Here is a 9,814-nt window from a genome sequence, read left to right as displayed (position 1 = left end):
TCAAAAAAGGACTGGGAACTTTCAAAGTTTCTTTTTCAGGGTAACAATCAAGTGCAATCGAAAACAGCCCCCAGGGGGCTAGTATTAGGTATTGTTTTGACTAAATGAAGCAACCCCAGGGGTGGGGGTATGAATTGAGGTCGGTTTTACTGGCACAGGTTTGGAGAATAATATACATTTTGTAACACTTAACTGTAATTGCTTAAGTAGCGTTCACAAAAATTGAACCAAGGGAGTCCAAGGAAAACACCGACTCCCGTTGGCAAACTCGTTGGTTCGATCGATGGCAAGAAAGGTTCCCAATTGGAAGCACACTCGTATGCAAGTAGTCACGGTTCAAAAAAACCAAAAGACAGGGATAATAAATCCAAGAATTTAATCTCCGTTCACTATTTGACAAGTGAACAAACTGGTTCGATTGGAGACCTTTCATGAACATTGCCAGAGAATTGTGCTTGATCTACTCCTGATCTCGCACGTGATTCCAAGTTGGACTGGAGCCAATCAAATCACACATAGTGTTTATCCACCCTGTTCGACCCCTGATCTTGCACGTGATTCCTTAGTGGACTGGAGCCAATGAAATCGCAGAATAGCAAAACACGGCGATTCGTGACTACGATGAAAATAAAACGGAATCGTCCCAATTATTAACACGCGCTGCCTACGGCATCCCGCCTAATAATTTCACTGGTTTTGCAGTGTTATGCTAAATGTTCTTCTCAAAAGCCTTGCACCACTTTTGCATCACTGACCAAATGTAACTTTGAGAAAGCTGCCTGCAATGAAATTTTCAACAAGTGATAAAAGTAGATCGTAACTCCTTATTACAAAGCATTATGGGATAGAAATGCGGACAAACATTGGAAAAATGGACGGAAAAATGTCTTTGTTTTTGTCCGCATATTAATCCCATAATGCTTTGGGCGCTAAACTAATTGGTTCATCGCTCTCATCAATTTGTGATTAAAAAAATGCACACAATTGGCAGATTATAATAAAAAATATTTAACACCCTCCAATTAACTATTTTTCCGGTTGTCAAATGTTTTTAAAGATAATTAGCAGTTGGTTTGATTGTCCAAGGAAAAGGCAGAAAAAGAATTCCTCTCACTAAATTCCCCGGCATACGAGAAGCTTCCGAAATGATCACAACAAACACTCAATGCGAGAATTTATGCACAAATTTTATTTATAATTTATTTTCAGCGGACAAAATGGGTAGGCAAATCAGACATTCACATAATATACGAGTTTTCCGGCACGAATCATGGTCATCTTTTTCATTAATTGCTGCGGAGTGTGCGCAGCGAGCAAGCAGCAACATATTCTGGATTCGTGAAACTGGTACGGACGAATTCTCGAATTCAGCACTTTTCCCCAGAATGCATCAACTGAGTTAGCCAGAAAAGCTGCTCCATTCACCAGCTTTTTCCAGAATGCATTGTATTTGAGCAGAACGCCGCGAAACACTCGTAAGTATTCGGTGAAACAATACATCATGATGTACAAGTGAATACTCACAACAATTCAAAATCTACAATCGTAGACAGAACTTTTGGGAAGATTACCACTTTTGACGTCTTCATTGCTTCTCTCCCCTCCCCCCTCATTCAATGTTTTGCAAAACTGAATGGTTTTAGTGGGACATTGTTGGGTTACCTTCCAACATTGAATAGGGGGGAGGGGGGTTGTATAAGAGAAGGTGAAACTATTTCTTTTGCGCTTTAACAGAAGCAGGTTGAAATACAGCTCTGGTGTGGTTCATTTACATAACCTTCCCAACTACTTTTGTCTATGATTGCAGACAAGAGATTATGAAGGTAAGAGAAGTAATCCCTCATACTGGCCCTATTCCCATCGTAATCCCTCTTAAGTTATTTTTAGGTCTCCTGCGAGATCCGGTATTCCCACAAGGGTTAACTGATAGCCAATCACATGTCCCCATTTTTACCAATGTTGACAGCTGAGTGAATTCCCACGCAATGATTCGCGTCGTTCGCGATTTACCATCAAACAAAAATGGCGGAGGATGTTGAGACAAACGCGTATATACATTTTGTAGACGAAAGTGACTTGTTGACTACAGATTTAAGCGATTACAACGACTTATGTTTTGAAACCTGTATCTTGGAAGGAACGAGTTATGTAACCTACAGGATTTTGTACAGAATGGCAAATGGAAGACTATAGTCGATAAGTACGATCTCTCTGACTTCAATAAACGCATTCTCGGTTTCCTTTGCGGGATCAAAATATGATGACTTAATTCTTATATGGCGATAAAGTAGACAGATAGAGCTCTACAACAGTACCAAACATGAAAGGAAAACTTGAATCAAGCGTCCGATAAAAATTTTTGAACCCGTGTTATCGGATTCAAGTAAATTTGCAAAGCACGTATGTTAAATATAGCCGTCTCCTTAAAAAAAGATTTAACACGGTTTCGTATATGGCACAACTTTGATGTGGTATCATTGAAAATTAGACAATTAAGCGATTTCAGTTATTGATGTTTGACGCCTGTATCTTGAAAGGATCGAGTTTTATAAGCGACAGAATTTTGTAAACATTGGCAATTCGCAAACTACAGTCAACAAGTAATATATCGCTGACTTGGTTAACGCGTTCTTGATTTTCTTCGCGGGATTAAAATATGACGACTTAATTCTTAGATATTCATAAATTAGACAGATATCAGACATGAAAAGAAAACTTGAACAGACAGTGCGATAAAAATATTAATGTATCAGATGTATGAACAAGTGGTATCGGATGGAAGTCAATTTGCAAAGCACGCATGTTAAATATACCTGCATCTTTCAAAAGTATTAAACTCGGTTTCGTACATTGGACAGTGTTGAAATTGGTGTCACTGTAAACAACACAGTTAAGCAATTTGAATGATATATCTTTGCATATTTTATCTTCAAAGTAACGAGTTTTATAGGCGACAGAATTTTGTACACAATGAAATATCAAGTCACCAAGTAAAATATTCCTGACTTGTCAACGCGTTCTGGATTTTCTTAGCGGACTTAAACTATGGTGACTTAATTCTATGATATTCATAAATTAGACAGCTAACGCTTTCAAACAGTACCACACATGACAGGAAAATTTCAATTGACCGCACGATAAAAATTTTTAAAACCGTAAGATCGGACTGAAGTCAATTTGCAACGAAAGCGTAAAATCAGTAGCTCCCTCTTACAAAATTATTTAACACGGTTTCCTACATTAGACAATCGTAAAATTGGTATCAGATTGAATTATACAGTTAACCGATTTCCATGATATATGATTGCAAACTTCATATTGACAGGGTTAGTTTTGTAAGCGACAGAATTTTGTAGACGATAAGAAAGTGCGCACTAAAATGGACAAGTAACGCAATGCAACCAAGGTAAACATATCTGCATCTGTCAAAATTAGTTAACACGGTTTGATACATTGGAAATTCTTCAAATTGGTATCTCTGTAAACTAGACACTTAAGCAATTCCAAGGCAATTCCAGTGTTTGAAACCTGTATCTTGCAGACAATGAATTTTATCAGGCCATGAGACTCAATTTTGAAAACGGAGAGTGGCATCATACAGAATTTGCTGCACTTTCTCTCCTCCAAGAAACTTCCACGTAACGCGCGCGGTAACATTATCCGCGGGAAAATTGATATCATCTAAAAATAACCTAAGAGGGATTACGATGGGAATAGGGCCAGTATGAGGGATTACTTCTCTTACCTTTATAATCTCTTGTTGCAGATTAAATCCTGGAATATAAATCTCATTGCACAAAGTTCTGTCACTAAATGTTTCAATCTTTAGAAACATAATAGTCAACTACTTTCTTACACCCATTTTCACAATTCTGCCAAATAATAGCATTTAAGCTTCCATCCATCAAACTTCCGGACATCGCAGGGAAGAATGACTTCGTCTCCAGTCACTGTCCAGTGTATTCAATCTTAAAGGTTTAGTTCTCAGTTCGAATACCAAAGGAAAAATTCTTTGTGCCTAACTCACTTCTATGCACCGTTGCTTTTCTTACCAATGCTACAATCTTTCTCTTTTAATAAGAATATATTTTATAAGAATATCGAGACTGAAATTTGCAAAATGTTAAGAATATTAAGGATAAACCCGAGGCTGAAATAACGATATAATTTTGTGTGTTGAAAATCTGAAAGTACAATACAATTATACGTTTTTAACTTAACCGTATAAAATTACTTCTTTCTCTAAACGCAGTTGAAACAAAATCGATCACAGTGTTTCTGTGAGAAATGCATTTTTTTAAAGCCAAAACGGCCAAGTGTCGTCTGACGTGACATCTTGACCTACCGGTAACGCGACACAGATTTAGACACCGAACACTTTCAATTGATACCCCAATACATTCTGAAATGGAAATGTCGTTTAAGAATAATACAATAATATTTTCAGCCTAAAATCAGCACAAAAATAAGAGTATGAATTCAGCCTAGGCCGTAAAAACAAGATTCTTATAAAAAAGTGTATATGAATCAGTAGAAACAGAATGTTCCGCTATTGGAGACTGAAAGTTATAGTCGTTGATTGCGTGAACTTAAGTAATTGTTAGTTTCGTTTTTTTAAATATTTAGGGTATCATGAAGAACAGATCAATTAGAGAATGTGACAGATACCGGTTCGTTTGGAACACCCACTCCCTTTCCCCCGTGCAATGTTGGATAGCAACATGCACCCAAACTAACTGTTCAGTGCTTTTTAGTTTCCAAACAACATTGAAAGGTGGGAGAGGGAGGGATGCTCGATTAATTCCGTCAGTGTACCAACAATGTGTCACTGATTGTATGTAAATTTAAAATATTTTCGATAGCGTGAGATTTTTCAGTGATTGAGAACACCACAGTTAAGACTGTATCAAGCGAGATTGTGATAAATAAACATAAAATATTAAAAGTTGTGACTTGTGGAGAAGACTGCTTATTTGGAGGCAAGCATTTTTCACACCACAGCATTACCATCTGTTAGATACACTAGTTAAAAACCTTCTAATTATTCATTTGTGTGTAAACTGTTTCCTACTAAAGAGGTTTAAAAAATCAATCAGACTGTTTTAATATCACATGTAACATCGTTTTAAGAATTGATCACTCGTTTATTTGCATTACAACGCATAGCGCTAATCCTTCATTATGAACTTAGTTTTGGACAGTGTTGAGATGTTGCAAAATTGTTGCAAAGTTCCCGAACGTTCCTACGGAGTGAGATAGAAAACTTCCACTTCAGTTGGGCGGAATTTGTTAGTGCCAGCAAGGAATGTTTCAGCGAAAGAACTTCCGTAAGCATGGCCTGCTGGTGGACTGTAAGTGGAACCAAGGTTTGAATACGAAGACGTACCAGATGACGCGAGGTTTGAAATGTACATATCGTGTCCTCCTCCAAACGTAGGTCCATACCTACTGCAGTCCTTTATGGATTCGCGACTATACGAACTATGTCGACCCGTTTGTGGCAGCTTTGTCGGCGCCCATCCTGGCTTGTTGCGCAACGAGAACAAAAAGGCAGTAGCATCGTAACGATAAGAACAACTAGAACCTTAACGAAAGAAAGGAATCAACCAATCAATCAATCAATCAATCAATCAATCAATCAATCAATCAATCAATCAATCAATCAACAAAGAAACAAACAAAAACAAAATAAATAAATAAATACAAAAATAAATAAAATAAGCAATGGGTTTCAGACAACAGCTTCACACGTCCTGTACGTGCCTGTCCTAAACAGTGACGTGAACTGGGCCTAAATTGAAAGAGAATCTTCACTTTCACTCCGGAGGAGAATAAAAAATGAAATATAAAAATAATGATATAGTAATATTTTATTTAATTGTTAAGTGTATTTAGGGATGCCATGGGGCACTAACTATGGGGACACTGTACGGAAATCAAATCAAATCATACGTTGGTTTTAGGAGAAGGGAAGTCTGGGGTACCCCACGGAGAAAGATCTCTCACTGAGTACAGGGAGGTACTGAGGGGACTGAGAAAACTGAGGGATGTACAGGGGACCTCTCAGTACAGGGATGCCATGGGGCACTAACTGGGGACACTGTACAGAAATCAAATCAAATCATACGTTGGTTTTTAGGAGAAGGGAAGTCTGGGGTACCCCACGCAGAAAGACCTCTCACTGAGTACAGGGAGGTACTGAGGGGACTGAGGGTACTGAGGGATGTACAGGGGACCTCTCAGTACAGGGATGCCATGGGGCACTAACTGGGGACACTGTACAGAAATCAAATCAAATCATACGTTGGTTTTTAGGAGAAGGGAAGTCTGGTGTACCCCACGGAGAAAGACCTCTCAGTACAGGGATGTACTGAGGGATGTACAGGGGACCTCTCAGGAGATAGACCTCTCAGTGTAGAGTAGAGAACCAACAAACTCAACCTACATATGACGCCAAGTCTGGGAATCGAACCCCCGCAACATTGGTGGGAGGAGTGCTTTCAGGAGGAAACCATGTATGCGAAAATTGCAAACAAATTTGTTTAAAGACCCTTCGAAAAAGTTGCTGGTACCAGGATAAAAAAGTTCTAGAATCCTTATTTTCACTTTCAAATTTCTTGGGAGCCGGCATCTTGAACAGTTGCATTGTGACGTGAGCCGATTGCACTATTGTTGCAAATAAATAAATAAAGTTTAAAAACGCTCAAAACACTTCAATTCTTTGGGCGCCTGTTCTTGCTCTCCGCCCCCCGCCCAAAAAGAGAAGAGTCCCTGTTGTAAAACAATAAGATCTTACTACTACCCCATGATATTCCAGTGTATCCTCCAAACACATACTCTCCAACTTGAACTATTGTAACGGTTGGTCCTTTATTATCGCATTGTTGATGAAAAGTGGTGGAGGCCCAGCCGTGGTTGGACGCCTTATAACATCTCTTCCATTTGTAAGAACCGCGAGGCATGATGGGTGTTAGCCAGGTGTTGAGTGCTGCCAAATACTGCTGGTTATTTCCAACGATGCTTGAGATAGTAAAACCCTCATCTAGATGAACGAATTATAATATAATAGAACAAGTCGTGTTGAGTAAATGTCCATGATGCCTTAACCGTATTTTCGTTATCGTTTTTTATCATTATCATCATTACCTGTTCATTTTAAGTTTCATTTCTCGATATATTGGAGCTAAAATACTGCGGACATGAATTTCTATGAAAGGGTTCAAGGGTTTCGTTTCATTAAAAGGTTCAGCGTCACGCTTCAGGCTCCTGAGGAGAAGTATTCACTGAAATTTAACTTTCCAGTTGAGACAAAATACTAACTAAATCTATTCCCCGTTCAGACCAAACCTTACCCATGTTTTGAAGATGTTTAATTAAACAAGGTTTCAAAGTGTTTTCTTTTTGAACAATGAATACTGATTTTTGTCGACAACAAATTTAGCACAGATCAAAGCATGGATTGAAACTTACCTGAATCTGATGAAAAACACGGTGCTACATTTTTCTGACTGATTTTCAATTTGTTAATCCCAGGTTAATTCAAAATATCTAGTTGGTGTGAATGGGGTATTAGTGCCTTGTTTTGTAAATCAACGGGGAGAAATGGCCGAGGGAAGCTTGGGGAAGGGGGTGCGCTCTCGATCACGTGACAAAAAAATGCTGAGTAGTCCAGATTAATCTAAGGCAGCGTTTAAACGAACGCGGTTTCATTTGTAACCGCATCGTTTTCAATGCGGTTACAACCTTCTGTTTAAACGACACCAATCGAGACTGCTGCCTAAACCGTGTCGATTTAAAACCGCTGCCAAAAGTGGAGCGTTTTCAAAACGATGCGGTTTCATCTGTCGTGTAAACAGCGAAACCGCATCGATTTGAATACGGTTACTATTTTGGCACGAAATTTGCATTGTTCATTGTTCAATTCAAAATAGTGAATTTAGCACTTAGTGCAGCACTCGCTTACATCATCACGACTTTAATTTTCTGGCGAAAACGGTAGACACTTCCAAACCGCATCGATTTTGACGCGGTCATGAAACTGTGTCGATGTGACACCGCGTTCGTGTAAACGCTGCTTAAACCAAATGAAGAATATGTGGACGCTTCTAGAAATCACTCGAGCGGCACGTATATAAAACAAACAATTTGTTTAGCACTGTGAAAGCACGTTACCCTTAAAGGGAACCTCCACTAAAACAAAATCTTTAAACTTTTTGCAATGAAAGGGTTTGTATGTAATATAAATGAATTTCAAAAACGCTTGTTTGTTTGATTTCAAAAATTCAAGCTCTTAGAAACCGAAGTTGTTTACCTTTTGCCGTTTAACGCTGAATCTCTCTATTGAATAAACTGATGCTTTCTAACCTTGAACTTCAACGTAGGTACCAGTGTCTACGACAAAGACTTGAGCACTAGTTGCAACACAGAGATAACTTCCTGTATCGCTGAACGTTAGGTTTGTAATAGTCAACGCTCCCTTGGTCTGTTGAGTCCGCCCAACTGGCAGCTGACCCCCTTTCTTCTTCCAGCTGATCAGTGGTTGTGGATCACCAATAGCGCTGCAGTTTAGCTTCAGATCGGTTCCTAATCTTCAGCTTACTTTAGCAGGTGGCTCTACAGTGAACTGAGGAAGGGAAACAACAACTACGAAAGTCTTTTCTTCAACGCGACCCAAAAGATTTTCTGCTGAACAGAAGTAGTAGTCTGAGTCTTCTTTGCGAACTTGTAAAACTTGTAAAGCGCTGTTGTTGTACTTCACTCTCCCCTGGGGTAATTGGCCAGTGGATTTTCTCCACATAACCACTGGTGCAGGATGTCCAGTCACGTGACAAAGTGGAAGCGTTAGAGTGCTTCCTTCAATAGCATAGCGAGGTCCCGGATCTAGTGAAACTCGAGGGTGAACTGAAACAAATGAAATTTCTTTTTAGAACCACAACGAACTCCCGTAACCCATTCAGGGACGTAGAGACCATATACGCACCTACGAACGTACGAACGTCAAAAATATAAGAAAATATTAATTTATTTATTTATTGGCGAAAAGCGACTTTTACAGATGCAAGGGTTGTCTCTTATTGTATTTTAATATGAGAGTTCAAAACCCAGTCATCACAACCACAGTAACAAAGTGAAAAAGCCAAACTAAAATTGATCGAAATCCACCAATACAAGGACTTGACCTTTTGACCCTTCATTTTCTCCCCTTTTTCTGAGAGATTCCCAAAAGTATTTGACCCGACCTGAGGGCAGCGTGAAACGCTGTCATTTCAGGGTCAGAACTTATGAGTTCATGAGTTCAAAGTACTCAGTTGACAAATTGAGTGGTAAATTAATTAAATGGCCCAGAGATCAATAAGCGACTTCTTTAGCAGGAGTGTGATTAATTAGATCAGTGAAGCCGCAGACTCTGGTCGAGACACTTGATCACACAAGTCCCCACTTCTATCCAGGGATATATGTCGCTCATGTCACTTTGCTTACCTACCCCGTGTCAACCTGCGCTACTTAACGCAGTTTTTGCGGCATGAAGAGACTAAAAACCCCTCTTCGAAGCACTGTGAGTGAGGAGGGGTTGTCCTCTTTCGCAATTCTCCACATACACAAGCACAACAATGTGCATATTGACAATGTAATATCCGAATTTTTCCGTCGTAAAGGGAGGCGTCTCGCCCTTTCCCGTAGCCACTTTGAGTTTATAATACACTCTTCTAGTTTGGTACAGTAGTACAAAAGGTTGATAAATAAACAACAAAGGTACTGAATAGTTAGCGTTCTTTTGTGCATTTTTTTGGGCATTTCCGAGGCCCTAAAAAGA

General features: G+C 39.2%; 1 pseudogene; it reads right to left on the bottom strand.

Moving 5' to 3' along the window:
- Positions 1-5,123: 5,123 nt before the first annotated feature.
- Positions 5,124-9,814, bottom strand: part of LOC138059206 (roundabout homolog 2-like) — an 8,579-nt pseudogene continuing 3,888 nt past the window's right edge.

Source organism: Montipora capricornis, chromosome 8 (assembly GCF_036669925.1).
Source record: "Montipora capricornis isolate CH-2021 chromosome 8, ASM3666992v2, whole genome shotgun sequence".
Lineage (NCBI taxonomy): Eukaryota > Metazoa > Cnidaria > Anthozoa > Scleractinia > Acroporidae > Montipora > Montipora capricornis.
Note: the sequence above shows the minus strand (reverse complement) of the source record. Positions and strands in the feature narration are given on the sequence as shown.